At 44.4% G+C, this 17,947-nt stretch overlaps 10 non-coding genes and 12 pseudogenes across 10 annotated transcripts; all 22 read left to right on the plus strand.

The window, feature by feature from the left end:
• The first annotated feature begins 571 nt into the window (after positions 1 to 571).
• LOC140017924 (5S ribosomal RNA) lies at positions 572 to 690 on the plus strand. The gene has a single exon (XR_011824229.1). It is a non-coding gene; the product is annotated as a 5S ribosomal RNA (ribosomal RNA).
• Positions 691 to 1,101: 411 nt separating this feature from the next.
• LOC140020257 (5S ribosomal RNA) lies at positions 1,102 to 1,219 on the plus strand (annotated as a pseudogene).
• Positions 1,220 to 2,145: 926 nt separating this feature from the next.
• LOC140017348 (5S ribosomal RNA) lies at positions 2,146 to 2,264 on the plus strand. Its single transcript, XR_011823658.1, has one exon. It is a non-coding gene; the product is annotated as a 5S ribosomal RNA (ribosomal RNA).
• A 411-nt stretch (positions 2,265 to 2,675) lies between these two features.
• LOC140020258 (5S ribosomal RNA) lies at positions 2,676 to 2,793 on the plus strand (annotated as a pseudogene).
• A 926-nt stretch (positions 2,794 to 3,719) lies between these two features.
• Positions 3,720 to 3,838, plus strand: LOC140017926 (5S ribosomal RNA). The gene has a single exon (XR_011824231.1). It is a non-coding gene; the product is annotated as a 5S ribosomal RNA (ribosomal RNA).
• A 411-nt stretch (positions 3,839 to 4,249) lies between these two features.
• On the plus strand, positions 4,250 to 4,367 carry LOC140020259 (5S ribosomal RNA; annotated as a pseudogene).
• A 925-nt stretch (positions 4,368 to 5,292) lies between these two features.
• LOC140020663 (5S ribosomal RNA) lies at positions 5,293 to 5,410 on the plus strand (annotated as a pseudogene).
• A 927-nt stretch (positions 5,411 to 6,337) lies between these two features.
• Positions 6,338 to 6,456, plus strand: LOC140017349 (5S ribosomal RNA). The gene has a single exon (XR_011823659.1). It is a non-coding gene; the product is annotated as a 5S ribosomal RNA (ribosomal RNA).
• Positions 6,457 to 6,867: 411 nt separating this feature from the next.
• On the plus strand, positions 6,868 to 6,985 carry LOC140019848 (5S ribosomal RNA; annotated as a pseudogene).
• Positions 6,986 to 7,913: 928 nt separating this feature from the next.
• On the plus strand, positions 7,914 to 8,032 carry LOC140017350 (5S ribosomal RNA). Its single transcript, XR_011823660.1, has one exon. It is a non-coding gene; the product is annotated as a 5S ribosomal RNA (ribosomal RNA).
• Positions 8,033 to 8,443: 411 nt separating this feature from the next.
• On the plus strand, positions 8,444 to 8,561 carry LOC140020666 (5S ribosomal RNA; annotated as a pseudogene).
• Positions 8,562 to 9,487: 926 nt separating this feature from the next.
• LOC140017927 (5S ribosomal RNA) lies at positions 9,488 to 9,606 on the plus strand. Its single transcript, XR_011824232.1, has one exon. It is a non-coding gene; the product is annotated as a 5S ribosomal RNA (ribosomal RNA).
• Positions 9,607 to 10,017: 411 nt separating this feature from the next.
• On the plus strand, positions 10,018 to 10,135 carry LOC140020745 (5S ribosomal RNA; annotated as a pseudogene).
• A 927-nt stretch (positions 10,136 to 11,062) lies between these two features.
• On the plus strand, positions 11,063 to 11,181 carry LOC140017928 (5S ribosomal RNA). The gene has a single exon (XR_011824233.1). It is a non-coding gene; the product is annotated as a 5S ribosomal RNA (ribosomal RNA).
• Positions 11,182 to 11,592: 411 nt separating this feature from the next.
• On the plus strand, positions 11,593 to 11,710 carry LOC140020261 (5S ribosomal RNA; annotated as a pseudogene).
• Positions 11,711 to 12,636: 926 nt separating this feature from the next.
• LOC140017929 (5S ribosomal RNA) lies at positions 12,637 to 12,755 on the plus strand. The gene has a single exon (XR_011824234.1). It is a non-coding gene; the product is annotated as a 5S ribosomal RNA (ribosomal RNA).
• A 411-nt stretch (positions 12,756 to 13,166) lies between these two features.
• LOC140020262 (5S ribosomal RNA) lies at positions 13,167 to 13,284 on the plus strand (annotated as a pseudogene).
• A 926-nt stretch (positions 13,285 to 14,210) lies between these two features.
• On the plus strand, positions 14,211 to 14,329 carry LOC140017352 (5S ribosomal RNA). The gene has a single exon (XR_011823662.1). It is a non-coding gene; the product is annotated as a 5S ribosomal RNA (ribosomal RNA).
• A 410-nt stretch (positions 14,330 to 14,739) lies between these two features.
• LOC140020263 (5S ribosomal RNA) lies at positions 14,740 to 14,857 on the plus strand (annotated as a pseudogene).
• A 927-nt stretch (positions 14,858 to 15,784) lies between these two features.
• LOC140017353 (5S ribosomal RNA) lies at positions 15,785 to 15,903 on the plus strand. Its single transcript, XR_011823663.1, has one exon. It is a non-coding gene; the product is annotated as a 5S ribosomal RNA (ribosomal RNA).
• Positions 15,904 to 16,314: 411 nt separating this feature from the next.
• LOC140019849 (5S ribosomal RNA) lies at positions 16,315 to 16,432 on the plus strand (annotated as a pseudogene).
• Positions 16,433 to 17,357: 925 nt separating this feature from the next.
• Positions 17,358 to 17,475, plus strand: LOC140020264 (5S ribosomal RNA; annotated as a pseudogene).
• The last annotated feature ends 472 nt before the right edge of the window (positions 17,476 to 17,947 follow it).

Below are 17,947 nucleotides of genomic sequence, written 5' to 3' on the forward strand. Positions count from 1 at the left end.
ATCCGAGACTCGCCGGGTCCGGATCCGGAACACCGAATAAAAGACCCGTCGGGTAAACGGGTCGGATCCGGGTCCGGGTCCGGAATAATGAATTCCGGCCCGGACCCGGCCCGTTGACACCCCTAGGTGACCCCCTGGGAAATCCTCGTGTTGCACCCCTCCCTTTTTTGTTTCGAAATCCAAATTTCCCCTTCGTTCTTTATGCTGTAGTAATTTAGCTCCGTCGGAACGATTGCTTTATATTTTGCTTCTCATCGAAGCATGAAGGCGGATCTGAAGGCGCGAGACAAGTCAGGAACGGTACGGCTGGAGCGAAGCCAGGATCGTCGGTCAAAGTTGTCGGCGCAAATGTATAAGCGCAAGCGTGAAGGATCAATTTCAGGATAATTGAGAGTTGCGCGACGAGGGAAAAAAAATGGTGCAAATCAACAAGAAAAAAATGTAAAAGTAAATAAATAAAAGGATGAGGGGAAATTCTTGAATTGACGCTTAAAATGAATTCGGGTCCAGAAAAGCCACACTGCTTCACAGGACGGGGCAGTTTAAAAGAATAAAGCGAAAGGAACATGGCGGGTGCGATCATACCAGCACTAATGCACCGGATCCCATCAGAACTCCGAAGTTAAGCGTGCTTGGGCGAGAGTAGTACTAGGATGGGTGACCCCCTGGGAAGTCCTCTTGTTGCACCCCTCCCTTTTTTGTTTCGAAATCCAAATTTCCCCTTCGTTCTTTATGCTGTAGTAATTTAGCTCCGTCGGAACGATTGCTTTATATTTTGCTTCTCATCGAAGCATGAAGGCGGATCTGAAGGCGCGAGACAAGTCAGGAACGGTACGGCTGGATCGAAGCCCGGATCGTCGGTCAAAGTTGTCGGCGCAAATGTATAAGCGCAAGCGTGAAGGATCAATTTCAGGATAATTGAGAGTTGTTCGACGAGGGAAAAAAAAGGTGCAAAGCAACAAGAAAAAAATATAAAAGTAAATAAATAAAAGGATGAGAGGAAATTCATGAATTGACGCTTAGAATGAATTCGGGTCCAGAAAAGCCAAACTGCTTCACAGGACGTGACAGTTTAAAAGAATAAAGCGAAAGGAACATGGCGGGTGCGATCATACCAGCACTAATGCACCGGATCCCATCAGAACTTCGAAGTTAAGCGTGCTTGGGCGACAGTAGTACCAGGATGGGTGACCCTAGGCCGGTCAACGGGTCGGGTCTACACCCGGATCCGGATCGGATCCCTGAAATTTTTGCGGGTATGGGTAGGGATTTAATTCCGTTATCCGGATCCGGATCCGTTTTTTCAAACAAAAAAACGGGTCGGATACGGAATATAGTATTCCGACCCGTATTAGACCCGGATCCGGATATAAATGATTTAATAATTTATAAAAAATATATATTATCAATATAATTTGATTAGGATGATGTATTTGAGTAAAATCAATTTGATTTATTTTCTTATTTGGTTTTTTCTTTGCATTAGCTAGAAATTTGTTTACAAATATATCTTTTTCTCTTTTTTGTTAGAAATTATAAATTTTGGCAAATTTGTTCGGGTAGACCCGACCCGGATCCGAGACTCGCCGGGTCCGGATCCGGAACACCGAATAAAAGACCCGTCGGGTAAACGGGTCGGATCCGGGTCCGGGTCCGGAATAATGAATTCCGGCCCGGACCCGGCCCGTTGACACCCCTAGGTGACCCCCTGGGAAATCCTCGTGTTGCATCCCTCCCTTTTTTGTTTCGAAATCCAAATTTCCCCTTCGTTCTTTATGCTGTAGTAATTTAGCTCCGTCGGAACGATTGCTTTATATTTTGCTTCTCATCGAAGCATGAAGGCGGATCTGAAGGCGCGAGACAAGTCAGGAACGGTACGGCTGGATCGAAGCCCGGATCGTCGGTCAAAGTTGTCGGCGCAAATGTATAAGCGCAAGCGTGAAGGATCAATTTCAGGATAATTGAGAGTTGCGCGACGAGGGAAAAAAAATGGTGCAAATCAACAAGAAAAAAATGTAAAAGTAAATAAATAAAAGGATGAGGGGAAATTCTTGAATTGACGCTTAAAATGAATTCGGGTCCAGAAAAGCCACACTGCTTCACAGGACGGGGCAGTTTAAAAGAATAAAGCGAAAGGAACATGGCGGGTGCGATCATACCAGCACTAATGCACCGGATCCCATCAGAACTCCGAAGTTAAGCGTGCTTGGGCGAGAGTAGTACTAGGATGGGTGACCCCCTGGGAAGTCCTCGTGTTGCACCCCTCCCTTTTTTGTTTCGAAATCCAAATTTCCCCTACGTTCTTTATGCTGTAGTAATTTAGCTCCGTCGGAACGATTGCTTTATATTTTGCTTCTCATCGAAGCATGAAGGCGGATCTGAAGGCGCGAGACAAGTCAGGAACGGTACGGCTGGATCGAAGCCCGGATCGTCGGTCAAAGTTGTCGGCGCAAATGTATAAGCGCAAGCGTGAAGGATCAATTTCAGGATAATTGAGAGTTGTTCGACGAGGGAAAAAAAAGGTGCAAAGCAACAAGAAAAAAATATAAAAGTAAATAAATAAAAGGATGAGAGGAAATTCATGAATTGACGCTTAGAATGAATTCGGGTCCAGAAAAGCCAAACTGCTTCACAGGACGTGACAGTTTAAAAGAATAAAGCGAAAGGAACATGGCGGGTGCGATCATACCAGCACTAATGCACCGGATCCCATCAGAACTTCGAAGTTAAGCGTGCTTGGGCGACAGTAGTACCAGGATGGGTGACCCTAGGCCGGTCAACGGGTCGGGTCTACACCCGGATCCGGATCGGATCCCTGAAATTTTTGCGGGTATGGGTAGGGATTTAATTCCGTTATCCGGATCCGGATCCGTTTTTTCAAACAAAAAAACGGGTCGGATACGGAATATAGTATTCCGACCCGTATTAGACCCGGATCCGGATATAAATGATTTAATAATTTATAAAAAATATATATTATCAATATAATTTGATTAGGATGATGTATTTGAGTAAAATCAATTTGATTTATTTTCTTATTTGGTTTTTTCTTTGCATTAGCTAGAAATTTGTTTACAAATATATCTTTTTCTCTTTTTTGTTAGAAATTATAAATTTTGGCAAATTTGTTCGGGTAGACCCGACCCGGATCCGAGACTCGCCGGGTCCGGATCCGGAACACCGAATAAAAGACCCGTCGGGTAAACGGGTCGGATCCGGGTCCGGGTCCGGAATAATGAATTCCGGCCCGGACCCGGCCCGTTGACACCCCTAGGTGACCCCCTGGGAAATCCTCGTGTTGCACCCCTCCCTTTTTTGTTTCGAAATCCAAATTTCCCCTTCGTTCTTTATGCTGTAGTAATTTAGCTCCGTCGGAACGATTGCTTTATATTTTGCTTCTCATCGAAGCATGAAGGCGGATCTGAAGGCGCGAGACAAGTCAGGAACGGTACGGCTGGAGCGAAGCCAGGATCGTCGGTCAAAGTTGTCGGCGCAAATGTATAAGCGCAAGCGTGAAGGATCAATTTCAGGATAATTGAGAGTTGCGCGACGAGGGAAAAAAAATGGTGCAAATCAACAAGAAAAAAATGTAAAAGTAAATAAATAAAAGGATGAGGGGAAATTCTTGAATTGACGCTTAAAATGAATTCGGGTCCAGAAAAGCCACACTGCTTCACAGGACGGGGCAGTTTAAAAGAATAAAGCGAAAGGAACATGGCGGGTGCGATCATACCAGCACTAATGCACCGGATCCCATCAGAACTCCGAAGTTAAGCGTGCTTGGGCGAGAGTAGTACTAGGATGGGTGACCCCCTGGGAAGTCCTCTTGTTGCACCCCTCCCTTTTTTGTTTCGAAATCCAAATTTCCCCTTCGTTCTTTATGCTGTAGTAATTTAGCTCCGTCGGAACGATTGCTTTATATTTTGCTTCTCATCGAAGCATGAAGGCGGATCTGAAGGCGCGAGACAAGTCAGGAACGGTACGGCTGGATCGAAGCCCGGATCGTCGGTCAAAGTTGTCGGCGCAAATGTATAAGCGCAAGCGTGAAGGATCAATTTCAGGATAATTGAGAGTTGTTCGACGAGGGAAAAAAAAGGTGCAAAGCAACAAGAAAAAAATATAAAAGTAAATAAATAAAAGGATGAGAGGAAATTCATGAATTGACGCTTAGAATGAATTCGGGTCCAGAAAAGCCAAACTGCTTCACAGGACGTGACAGTTTAAAAGAATAAAGCGAAAGGAACATGGCGGGTGCGATCATACCAGCACTAATGCACCGGATCCCATCAGAACTTCGAAGTTAAGCGTGCTTGGGCGACAGTAGTACCAGGATGGGTGACCCTAGGCCGGTCAACGGGTCGGGTCTACACCCGGATCCGGATCGGATCCCTGAAATTTTTGCGGGTATGGGTAGGGATTTAATTCCGTTATCCGGATCCGGATCCGTTTTTTCAAACAAAAAAACGGGTCGGATACGGAATATAGTATTCCGACCCGTATTAGACCCGGATCCGGATATAAATGATTTAATAATTTATAAAAAATATATATTATCAATATAATTTGATTAGGATGATGTATTTGAGTAAAATCAATTTGATTTATTTTCTTATTTGGTTTTTTCTTTGCATTAGCTAGAAATTTGTTTACAAATATATCTTTTTCTCTTTTTTGTTAGAAATTATAAATTTTGGCAAATTTGTTCGGGTAGACCCGACCCGGATCCGAGACTCGCCGGGTCCGGATCCGGAACACAGAATAAAAGACCCGTCGGGTAAACGGGTCGGATCCGGGTCCGGGTCCGGAATAATGAATTCCGGCCCGGACCCGGCCCGTTGACACCCCTAGGTGACCCCCTGGGAAGTCCTCGTGTTGCACCCCTCCCTTTTTTGTTTCGAAATCCAAATTTCCCCTTCGTTCTTTATGCTGTAGTAATTTAGCTCCGCCGGAACGATTGCTTTATATTTTGCTTCTCATCGAAGCATGAAGGCGGATCTGAAGGCGCGAGACAAGTCAGGAACGGTACGGCTGGATCGAAGCCCGGATCGTCGGTCAAAGTTGTCGGCGCAAATGTATAAGCGCAAGCGTGAAGGATCAATTTCAGGATAATTGAGAGTTGTTCGACGAGGGAAAAAAATGGTGCAAAGCAACAAGAAAAAAATATAAAAGTAAATAAATAAAAGGATGAGAGGAAATTCATGAATTGACGCTTAGAATGAATTCGGGTCCAGAAAAGCCAAACTGCTTCACAGGACGTGACAGTTTAAAAGAATAAAGCGAAAGGAACATGGCGGGTGCGATCATACTAGCACTAATGCACCGGATCCCATCAGAACTTCGAAGTTAAGCGTGCTTGGGCGACAGTAGTACCAGGATGGGTGACCCTAGGCCGGTCAACGGGTCGGGTCTACACCCGGATCCGGATCGGATCCCTGAAATTTTTGCGGGTATGGGTAGGGATTTAATTCCGTTATCCGGATCCGGATCCGTTTTTTCAAACAAAAAAACGGGTCGGATACGGAATATAGTATTCCGACCCGTATTAGACCCGGATCCGGATATAAATGATTTAATAATTTATAAAACATATATATTATCAATATAATTTGATTAGGATGATGTATTTGAGTAAAATCAATTTGATTTATTTTCTTATTTGGTTTTTTCTTTGCATTAGCTAGAAATTTGTTTACAAATATATCTTTTTCTCTTTTTTGTTAGAAATTATAAATTTTGGCAAATTTGTTCGGGTAGACCCGACCCGGATCCGAGACTCGCCGGGTCCGGATCCGGAACACAGAATAAAAGACCCGTCGGGTAAACGGGTCGGATCCGGGTCCGGGTCCGGAATAATGAATTCCGGCCCGGACCCGGCCCGTTGACACCCCTAGGTGACCCCCTGGGAAATCCTCGTGTTGCACCCCTCCCTTTTTTGTTTCGAAATCCAAATTTCCCCTTCGTTCTTTATGCTGTAGTAATTTAGCTCCGTCGGAACGATTGCTTTATTTTTTGCTTCTCATCGAAGCATGAAGGCGGATCTGAAGGCGCGAGACAAGTCAGGAACGGTACGGCTGGAGCGAAGCCCGGATCGTCGGTCAAAGTTGTCGGCGCAAATGTATAAGCGCAAGCGTGAAGGATCAATTTCAGGATAATTGAGAGTTGCGCGACGAGGGAAAAAAAAATGGTGCAAATCAACAAGAAAAAAATGTAAAAGTAAATAAATAAAAGGATGAGGGGAAATTCTTGAATTGACGCTTAGAATGAATTCGGGTCCAGAAAAGCCACACTGCTTCACAGGACGGGGCAGTTTAAAAGAATAAAGCGAAAGGAACATGGCGGGTGCGATCATACCAGCACTAATGCACCGGATCCCATCAGAACTCCGAAGTTAAGCGTGCTTGGGCGAGAGTAGTACTAGGATGGGTGACCCCCTGGGAAGTCCTCGTGTTGCACCCCTCCCTTTTTTGTTTCGAAATCCAAATTTCCCCTTCGTTCTTTATGCTGTAGTAATTTAGCTCCGTCGGAACGATTGCTTTATATTTTGCTTCTCATCGAAGCGTGAAGGCGGATCTGAAGGCGCGAGACAAGTCAGGAACGGTACGGCTGGATCGAAACCCGGATCGTCGGTCAAAGTTGTCGGCGTAAATGTATAAGCGCAAGCTTGAAGGATCAATTTCAGGATAATTGAGAGTTGTTCGACGAGAGAAAAAAAAGGTGCAAAGCAACAAGAAAAAAATATAAAAGTAAATAAATAAAAGGATGAGAGGAAATTCATGAATTGACGCTTAGAATGAATTCGGGTCCAAAAAAGCCAAACTGCTTCACAGGACGTGGCAGTTTAAAAGAATAAAGCGAAAGGAACATGGCGGGTGCGATCATACCAGCACTAATGCACCGGATCCCATCAGAACTTCGAAGTTAAGCGTGCTTGGGCGACAGTAGTACTAGGATGGGTGACCCTAGGCCGGTCAACGGGTCGGGTCTACACCCGGATCCGGATCGGATCCCTGAAATTTTTGCGGGTATGGGTAGGGATTTAATTCCGTTATCCGGATCCGGATCCGTTTTTTCAAACAAAAAAACGGGTCGGATACGGAATATAGTATTCCGACCCGTATTAGACCCGGATCCGGATATAAATGATTTAATAATTTATAAAGAATATATATTATCAATATAATTTGATTAGGATGATGTATTTGAGTAAAATCAATTTGATTTATTTTCTTATTTGGTTTTTTCTTTGCATTAGTTAGAAATTTGTTTACAAATATATCTTTTTCTCTTTTTTGTTAGAAATTATAAATTTTGGCAAATTTGTTCGGGTAGACCCGACCCGGATCCGAGACTCGCCGGGTCCGGATCCGGAACACCGAATAAAAGACCCGTCGGGTAAACGGGTCGGATCCGGGTCCGGGTCCGGAATAATGAATTCCGGCCCGGACCCCGGCCCGTTGACACCCCTAGGTGACCCCCTGGGAAATCCTCGTGTTGCACCCCTCCCTTTTTTGTTTCGAAATCCAAATTTCCCCTTCGTTCTTTATGCTGTAGTAATTTAGCTCCGTCGGAACGATTGCTTTATTTTTTGCTTCTCATCGAAGCATGAAGGCGGATCTGAAGGCGCGAGACAAGTCAGGAACGGTACGGCTGGATCGAAGCCCGGATCGTCGGTCAAAGTTGTCGGCGCAAATGTATAAGCGCAAGCGTGAAGGATCAATTTCAGGATAATTGAGAGTTGCGCGACGAGGGAAAAAAAAATGGTGCAAATCAACAAGAAAAAAATGTAAAAGTAAATAAATAAAAGGATGAGGGGAAATTCTTGAATTGACGCTTAGAATGAATTCGGGTCCAGAAAAGCCACACTGCTTCACAGGACGGGGCAGTTTAAAAGAATAAAGCGAAAGGAACATGGCGGGTGCGATCATACCAGCACTAATGCACCGGATCCCATCAGAACTCCGAAGTTAAGCGTGCTTGGGCGAGAGTAGTACTAGGATGGGTGACCCCCTGGGAAGTCCTCGTGTTGCACCCCTCCCTTTTTTGTTTCGAAATCCAAATTTCCCCTTCGTTCTTTATGCTGTAGTAATTTAGCTCCGTCGGAACGATTGCTTTATATTTTGCTTCTCATCGAAGCATGAAAGCGGATCTGAAGGCGCGAGACAAGTCAGGAACGGTACGGCTGGATCGAAGCCCGGATCGTCGGTCAAAGTTGTCGGCGCAAATGTATAAGCGCAAGCGTGAAGGATCAATTTCAGGATAATTGAGACTTGTTCGACGAGGGAAAAAAAAGGTGCAAAGCAACAAGAAAAAAATATAAAAGTAAATAAATAAAAGGATGAGAGGAAATTCATGAATTGACTCTTAGAATGAATTCGGGTCCAGAAAAGCCAAACTGTTTCACAGGACGTGACAGTTTAAAAGAATAAAGCGAAAGGAACATGGCGGGTGCGATCATACCAGCACTAATGCACCGGATCCCATCAGAACTTCGAAGTTAAGCGTGCTTGGGCGACAGTAGTACTAGGATGGGTGATCCTAGGCCGGTCAACGGGTCGGGTTTACACCCGGATCCGGATCGGATCCCTGAAATTTTTGCGGGTTTGGGTAGGGATTTAATTCCGTTATCCGGATCCGGATCCGTTTTTTCAAACAAAAAAAAGGGTCGGATACGGAATATAGTATTCCGACCCGTATTAGACCCGGATCCGGATATAAATGATTTAATAATTTATAAAAAATATATATTATCAATATAATTTGATTAGGATGATGTATTTGAGTAAAATCAATTTGATTTATTTTCTTATTTGGTTTTTTCTTTGCATTAGCTAGAAATTTGTTTACAAATATATCTTATTCTCTTTTTTGTTAGAAATTATAAATTTTGGCAAATTTGATCGGGTAGACCCGACCCGGATCCGAGACTCGCCGGGTCCGGATCCGGAACACCGAATAAAAGACCCGTCGGGTAAACGGGTCGGATCCGGGTCCGGGTCCGAAATAATGAATTCCGACCCGGACCCGGCCCGTTGACACCCCTAGGTGACCCCCTGGGAAATCCTCGTGTTGCACCCCTCCCTTTTTTGTTTCGAAATCCAAATTTCCCCTTCGTTCTTTATGCTGTAGTAATTTAGCTCCGTCGGAACGATTGCTTTATATTTTGCTTCTCATCGAAGCATGAAGGCGGATCTGAAGGCGCGAGACAAGTCAGGAACGGTACGGCTGGAGCGAAGCCCGGATCGTCGGTCAAAGTTGTCGGCGCAAATGTATAAGCGCAAGCGTGAAGGATCAATTTCAGGATAATTGAGAGTTGCGCGACGAGGGAAAAAAAATGGTGCAAATCAACAAGAAAAAAATGTAAAAGTAAATAAATAAAAGGATGAGGGGAAATTCTTGAATTGACGCTTAAAATGAATTCGGGTCCAGAAAAGCCACACTGCTTCACAGGACGGGGCAGTTTAAAAGAATAAAGCGAAATGAACATGGCGGGTGCGATCATACCAGCACTAATGCACCGGATCCCATCAGAACTCCGAAGTTAAGCGTGCTTGGGCGAGAGTAGTACTAGGATGGGTGACCCCCTGGGAAGTCCTCTTGTTGCACCCCTCCCTTTTTTGTTTCGAAATCCAAATTTCCCCTTCGTTCTTTATGCTGTAGTAATTTAGCTCCGTCGGAACGATTGCTTTATATTTTGCTTCTCATCGAAGCATGAAGGCGGATCTGAAAGCGCGAGACAAGTCAGGAACGGTACGGCTGGATCGAAGCCCGGATCGTCGGTCAAAGTTGTCGGCGCAAATGTATAAGCGCAAGCGTGAAGGATCAATTTCAGGATAATTGAGAGTTGTTCGACGAGGGAAAAAAAAGGTGCAAAGCAACAAGAAAAAAATATAAAAGTAAATAAATAAAAGGATGAGAGGAAATTCATGAATTGACGCTTAGAATGAATTCGGGTCCAGAAAAGCCAAACTGCTTCACAGGACGTGACAGTTTAAAAGAATAAAGCGAAAGGAACATGGCGGGTGCGATCATACCAGCACTAATGCACCGGATCCCATCAGAACTTCGAAGTTAAGCGTGCTTGCGCGACAGTAGTACTAGGATGGGTGACCCTACGCCGGTCAACGGGTCGGGTCTACACCCGGATCCGGATCGGATCCCTGAAATTTTTGCGGGTATGGGTAGGGATTTAATTCCGTTATCCGGATCCGGATCCGTTTTTTCAAACAAAAAAACGGGTCGGATACGGAATATAGTATTCCGACCCGTATTAGACCCGGATCCGGATATAAATGATTTAATAATTTATAAAAAATATATATTATCAATATAATTTGATTAGGATGATGTATTTGAGTAAAATCAATTTGATTTATTTTCTTATTTGGTTTTTTCTTTGCATTAGCTAGAAATTTGTTTACAAATATATCTTATTCTCTTTTTTGTTAGAAATCATAAATTTTGGCAAATTTGATCGGGTAGACCCGACCCGGATCCGAGACTCGCCGGGTCCGGATCCGAAACACCGAATAAAAGACCCGTCGGGTAAACGGGTCGGATCCGGGTCCGGGTCCGAAATAATGAATTCCGACCCGGACCCGGCCCGTTGACACCCCTAGGTGACCCCCTGGGAAATCCTCGTGTTGCACCCCTCCCTTTTTTGTTTCGAAATCCAAATTTCCCCTTCGTTCTTTATGCTGTAGTAATTTAGCTCCGTCGGAACGATTGCTTTATATTTTGCTTCTCATCGAAGCATGAAGGCGGATCTGAAGGCGCGAGACAAGTCAGGAACGGTACGGCTGGAGCGAAGCCCGGATCGTCGGTCAAAGTTGTCGGCGCAAATGTATAAGCGCAAGCGTGAAGGATCAATTTCAGGATAATTGAGAGTTGCGCGACGAGGGAAAAAAAAATGGTGCAAATCAACAAGAAAAAAATGTAAAAGTAAATAAATAAAAGGATGAGGGGAAATTCTTGAATTGACGCTTAGAATGAATTCGGGTCCAGAAAAGCCACACTGCTTCACAGGACGGGGCAGTTTAAAAGAATAAAGCGAAAGGAACATGGCGGGTGCGATCATACCAGCACTAATGCACCGGATCCCATCAGAACTCCGAAGTTAAGCGTGCTTGGGCGAGAGTAGTACTAGGATGGGTGACCCCCTGGGAAGTCCTCTTGTTGCACCCCTCCCTTTTTTGTTTCGAAATCCAAATTTCCCCTTCGTTCTTTATGCTGTAGTAATTTAGCTCCGTCGGAACGATTGCTTTATATTTTGCTTCTCATCGAAGCATGAAGGCGGATCTGAAGGCGCGAGACAAGTCAGGAACGGTACGGCTGGATCGAAGCCCGGATCGTCGGTCAAAGTTGTCGGCGCAAATGTATAAGCGCAAGCGTGAAGGATCAATTTCAGGATAATTGAGAGTTGTTCGACGAGGGAAAAAAAAGGTGCAAAGCAACAAGAAAAAAATATAAAAGTAAATAAATAAAAGGATGAGAGGAAATTCATGAATTGACGCTTAGAATGAATTCGGGTCCAGAAAAGCCAAACTGCTTCACAGGACGTGACAGTTTAAAAGAATAAAGCGAAAGGAACATGGCGGGTGCGATCATACCAGCACTAATGCACCGGATCCCATCAGAACTTCGAAGTTAAGCGTGCTTGGGCGACAGTAGTACCAGGATGGGTGACCCTAGGCCGGTCAACGGGTCGGGTCTACACCCGGATCCGGATCGGATCCCTGAAATTTTTGCGGGTATGGGTAGGGATTTAATTCCGTTATCCGGATCCGGATCCGTTTTTTCAAACAAAAAAACGGGTCGGATACGGAATATAGTATTCCGACCCGTATTAGACCCGGATCCGGATATAAATGATTTAATAATTTATAAAAAAAATATATTATCAATATAATTTGATTAGGATGATGTATTTGAGTAAAATCAATTTGATTTATTTTCTTATTTGGTTTTTTCTTTGCATTAGCTAGAAATTTGTTTACAAATATATCTTTTTCTCTTTTTTGTTAGAAATTATAAATTTTGGCAAATTTGTTCGGGTAGACCCGACCCGGATCCGAGACTCGCCGGGTCCGGATCCGGAACACCGAATAAAAGACCCGTCGGGTAAACGGGTCGGATCCGGGTCCGGGTCCGGAATAATGAATTCCGGCCCGGACCCGGCCCGTTGACACCCCTAGGTGACCCCCTGGGAAATCCTCGTGTTGCATCCCTCCCTTTTTTGTTTCGAAATCCAAATTTCCCCTTCGTTCTTTATGCTGTAGTAATTTAGCTCCGTCGGAACGATTGCTTTATATTTTGCTTCTCATCGAAGCATGAAGGCGGATCTGAAGGCGCGAGACAAGTCAGGAACGGTACGGCTGGAGCGAAGCCAGGATCGTCGGTCAAAGTTGTCGGCGCAAATGTATAAGCGCAAGCGTGAAGGATCAATTTCAGGATAATTGAGAGTTGCGCGACGAGGGAAAAAAAATGGTGCAAATCAACAAGAAAAAAATGTAAAAGTAAATAAATAAAAGGATGAGGGGAAATTCTTGAATTGACGCTTAAAATGAATTCGGGTCCAGAAAAGCCACACTGCTTCACAGGACGGGGCAGTTTAAAAGAATAAAGCGAAAGGAACATGGCGGGTGCGATCATACCAGCACTAATGCACCGGATCCCATCAGAACTCCGAAGTTAAGCGTGCTTGGGCGAGAGTAGTACTAGGATGGGTGACCCCCTGGGAAGTCCTCTTGTTGCACCCCTCCCTTTTTTGTTTCGAAATCCAAATTTCCCCTTCGTTCTTTATGCTGTAGTAATTTAGCTCCGTCGGAACGATTGCTTTATATTTTGCTTCTCATCGAAGCATGAAGGCGGATCTGAAGGCGCGAGACAAGTCAGGAACGGTACGGCTGGATCGAAGCCCGGATCGTCGGTCAAAGTTGTCGGCGCAAATGTATAAGCGCAAGCGTGAAGGATCAATTTCAGGATAATTGAGAGTTGTTCGACGAGGGAAAAAAAAGGTGCAAAGCAACAAGAAAAAAATATAAAAGTAAATAAATAAAAGGATGAGAGGAAATTCATGAATTGACGCTTAGAATGAATTCGGGTCCAGAAAAGCCAAACTGCTTCACAGGACGTGACAGTTTAAAAGAATAAAGCGAAAGGAACATGGCGGGTGCGATCATACCAGCACTAATGCACCGGATCCCATCAGAACTTCGAAGTTAAGCGTGCTTGGGCGACAGTAGTACCAGGATGGGTGACCCTAGGCCGGTCAACGGGTCGGGTCTACACCCGGATCCGGATCGGATCCCTGAAATTTTTGCGGGTATGGGTAGGGATTTAATTCCGTTATCCGGATCCGGATCCGTTTTTTCAAACAAAAAAACGGGTCGGATACGGAATATAGTATTCCGACCCGTATTAGACCCGGATCCGGATATAAATGATTTAATAATTTATAAAAAATATATATTATCAATATAATTTGATTAGGATGATGTATTTGAGTAAAATCAATTTGATTTATTTTCTTATTTGGTTTTTTCTTTGCATTAGCTAGAAATTTGTTTACAAATATATCTTTTTCTCTTTTTTGTTAGAAATTATAAATTTTGGCAAATTTGTTCGGGTAGACCCGACCCGGATCCGAGACTCGCCGGGTCCGGATCCGGAACACCGAATAAAAGACCCGTCGGGTAAACGGGTCGGATCCTGGTCCGGGTCCGGAATAAAGAATTCCGGCCCGGACCCGGCCCGTTGACCCCCCTAGGTGACCCCTTGGGAAATCCTCGTGTTGCACCCCTCCCTTTTTTGTTTCGAAATCCAAATTTCCCCTTCGTTCTTTATGCTGTAGTAATTTAGCTCCGTCGGAACGATTGCTTTATATTTTGCTTCTCATCGAAGCATGAAGGCGGATCTGAAGGCGCGAGACAAGTCAGGAACGGTACGGCTGGATCGAAGCCCGGATCGTCGGTCAAAGTTGTCGGCGCAAATGTATAAGCGCAAGCGTGAAGGATCAATTTCAGGATAATTGAGAGTTGCGCGACGAGGGAAAAAAAATGGTGCAAATCAACAAGAAAAAAATGTAAAAGTAAATAAATAAAAGGATGAGGGGAAATTCTTGAATTGACGCTTAAAATGAATTCGGGTCCAGAAAAGCCACACTGCTTCACAGGACGGGGCAGTTTAAAAGAATAAAGCGAAAGGAACATGGCGGGTGCGATCATACCAGCACTAATGCACCGGATCCCATCAGAACTCCGAAGTTAAGCGTGCTTGGGCGAGAGTAGTACTAGGATGGGTGACCCCCTGGGAAGTCCTCGTGTTGCACCCCTCCCTTTTTTGTTTCGAAATCCAAATTTCCCCTTCGTTCTTTATGCTGTAGTAATTTAGCTCCGCCGGAACGATTGCTTTATATTTTGCTTCTCATCGAAGCATGAAGGCGGATCTGAAGGCGCGAGACAAGTCAGGAACGGTACGGCTGGATCGAAGCCCGGATCGTCGGTAAAGTTGTCGGCGCAAATGTATAAGCGCAAGCGTGAAGGATCAATTTCAGGATAATTGAGAGTTGTTCGACGAGGGAAAAAAAAGGTGCAAAGCAACAAGAAAAAAATATAAAAGTAAATAAATAAAAGGATGAGAGGAAATTCATGAATTGACGCTTAGAATGAATTCGGGTCCAGAAAAGCCAAACTGCTTCACAGGACGTGACAGTTTAAAAGAATAAAGCGAAAGGAACATGGCGGGTGCGATCATACCAGCACTAATGCACCGGATCCCATCAGAACTTCGAAGTTAAGCGTGCTTGGGCGACAGTAGTACCAGGATGGGTGACCCTAGGCCGGTCAACGGGTCGGGTCTACACCCGGATCCGGATCGGATCCCTGAAATTTTTGCGGGTATGGGTAGGGATTTAATTCCGTTATCCGGATCCGGATCCGTTTTTTCAAACAAAAAAACGGGTCGGATACGGAATATAGTATTCCGACCCGTATTAGACCCGGATCCGGATATAAATGATTTAATAATTTATAAAAAATATATATTATCAATATAATTTGATTAGGATGATGTATTTGAGTAAAATCAATTTGATTTATTTTCTTATTTGGTTTTTTCTTTGCATTAGCTAGAAATTTGTTTACAAATATATCTTTTTCTCTTTTTTGTTAGAAATTATAAATTTTGGCAAATTTGTTCGGGTAGACCCGACCCGGATCCGAGACTCGCCGGGTCCGGATCCGGAACACAGAATAAAAGACCCGTCGGGTAAACGGGTCGGATCCGGGTCCGGGTCCGGAATAATGAATTCCGGCCCGGACCCGGCCCGTTGACACCCCTAGGTGACCCCCTGGGAAATCCTCGTGTTGCACCCCTCCCTTTTTTGTTTCGAAATCCAAATTTCCCCTTCGTTCTTTATGCTGTAGTAATTTAGCTCCGTCGGAACGATTGCTTTATATTTTGCTTCTCATCGAAGCATGAAGGCGGATCTGAAGGCGCGAGACAAGTCAGGAACGGTACGGCTGGATCGAAGCCCGGATCGTCGGTCAAAGTTGTCGGCGCAAATGTATAAGCGCAAGCGTGAAGGATCAATTTCAGGATAATTGAGAGTTGCGCGACGAGGGAAAAAAAAATGGTGCAAATCAACAAGAAAAAAATGTAAAAGTAAATAAATAAAAGGATGAGGGGAAATTCTTGAATTGACGCTTAGAATGAATTCGGGTCCAGAAAAGCCACACTGCTTCACAGGACGGGGCAGTTTAAAAGAATAAAGCGAAAGGAACATGGCGGGTGCGATCATACCAGCACTAATGCACCGGATCCCATCAGAACTCCGAAGTTAAGCGTGCTTGGGCGAGAGTAGTACTAGGATGGGTGACCCCCTGGGAAGTCCTCGTGTTGCACCCCTCCCTTTTTTGTTTCGAAATCCAAATTTCCCCTTCGTTCTTTATGCTGTAGTAATTTAGCTCCGTCGGAACGATTGCTTTATATTTTGCTTCTCATCGAAGCATGAAGGCGGATCTGAAGGCGCGAGACAAGTCAGGAACGGTACGGCTGGATCGAAACCCGGATCGTCGGTCAAAGTTGTCGGCGCAAATGTATAAGCGCAAGCTTGAAGGATCAATTTCAGGATAATTGAGAGTTGTTCGACGAGAGAAAAAAAAGGTGCAAAGCAACAAGAAAAAAATATAAAAGTAAATAAATAAAAGGATGAGAGGAAATTCATGAATTGACGCTTAGAATGAATTCGGGTCCAAAAAAGCCAAACTGCTTCACAGGACGTGGCAGTTTAAAAGAATAAAGCGAAAGGAACATGGCGGGTGCGATCATACCAGCACTAATGCACCGGATCCCATCAGAACTTCGAAGTTAAGCGTGCTTGGGCGACAGTAGTACTAGGATGGGTGACCCTAGGCCGGTCAACGGGTCGGGTCTACACCCGGATCCGGATCGGATCCCTGAAATTTTTGCGGGTATGGGTAGGGATTTAATTCCGTTATCCGGATCCGGATCCGTTTTTTCAAACAAAAAAACGGGTCGGATACGGAATATAGTATTCCGACCCGTATTAGACCCGGATCCGGATATAAATGATTTAATAATTTATAAAGAATATATATTATCAATATAATTTGATTAGGATGATGTATTTGAGTAAAATCAATTTGATTTATTTTCTTATTTGGTTTTTTCTTTGCATTAGCTAGAAATTTGTTTACAAATATATCTTTTTCTCTTTTTTGTTAGAAATTATAAATTTTGGCAAATTTGTTCGGGTAGACCCGACCCGGATCCGAGACTCGCCGGGTCCGGATCCGGAACACCGAATAAAAGACCCGTCGGGTAAACGGGTCGGATCCGGGTCCGGGTCCGGAATAATGAATTCCGGCCCGGACCCCGGCCCGTTGACACCCCTAGGTGACCCCCTGGGAAATCCTCGTGTTGCACCCCTCCCTTTTTTGTTTCGAAATCCAAATTTCCCCTTCGTTCTTTATGCTGTAGTAATTTAGCTCCGCCGGAACGATTGCTTTATATTTTGCTTCTCATCGAAGCATGAAGGCGGATCTGAAGGCGCGAGACAAGTCAGGAACGGTACGGCTGGATCGAAGCCCGGATCGTCGGTAAAGTTGTCGGCGCAAATGTATAAGCGCAAGCGTGAAGGATCAATTTCAGGATAATTGAGAGTTGTTCGACGAGGGAAAAAAAAGGTGCAAAGCAACAAGAAAAAAATATAAAAGTAAATAAATAAAAGGATGAGAGGAAATTCATGAATTGACGCTTAGAATGAATTCGGGTCCAGAAAAGCCAAACTGCTTCACAGGACGTGACAGTTTAAAAGAATAAAGCGAAAGGAACATGGCGGGTGCGATCATACCAGCACTAATGCACCGGATCCCATCAGAACTTCGAAGTTAAGCGTGCTTGGGCGACAGTAGTACCAGGATGGGTGACCCTAGGCCGGTCAACGGGTCGGGTCTACACCCGGATCCGGATCGGATCCCTGAAATTTTTGCGGGTATGGGTAGGGATTTAATTCCGTTATCCGGATCCGGATCCGTTTTTTCAAACAAAAAAACGGGTCGGATACGGAATATAGTATTCCGACCCGTATTAGACCCGGATCCGGATATAAATGATTTAATAATTTATAAAAAATATATATTATCAATATAATTTGATTAGGATGATGTATTTGAGTAAAATCAATTTGATTTATTTTCTTATTTGGTTTTTTCTTTGCATTAGCTAGAAATTTGTTTACAAATATATCTTTTTCTCTTTTTTGTTAGAAATTATAAATTTTGGCAAATTTGTTCGGGTAGACCCGACCCGGATCCGAGACTCGCCGGGTCCGGATCCGGAACACCGAATAAAAGACCCGTCGGGTAAACGGGTCGGATCCTGGTCCGGGTCCGGAATAAAGAATTCCGGCCCGGACCCGGCCCGTTGA

The sequence above is a fragment of the Coffea arabica genome, chromosome 11c, assembly GCF_036785885.1.
Source record: "Coffea arabica cultivar ET-39 chromosome 11c, Coffea Arabica ET-39 HiFi, whole genome shotgun sequence".
NCBI classification, from domain to species: domain Eukaryota; kingdom Viridiplantae; phylum Streptophyta; class Magnoliopsida; order Gentianales; family Rubiaceae; genus Coffea; species Coffea arabica.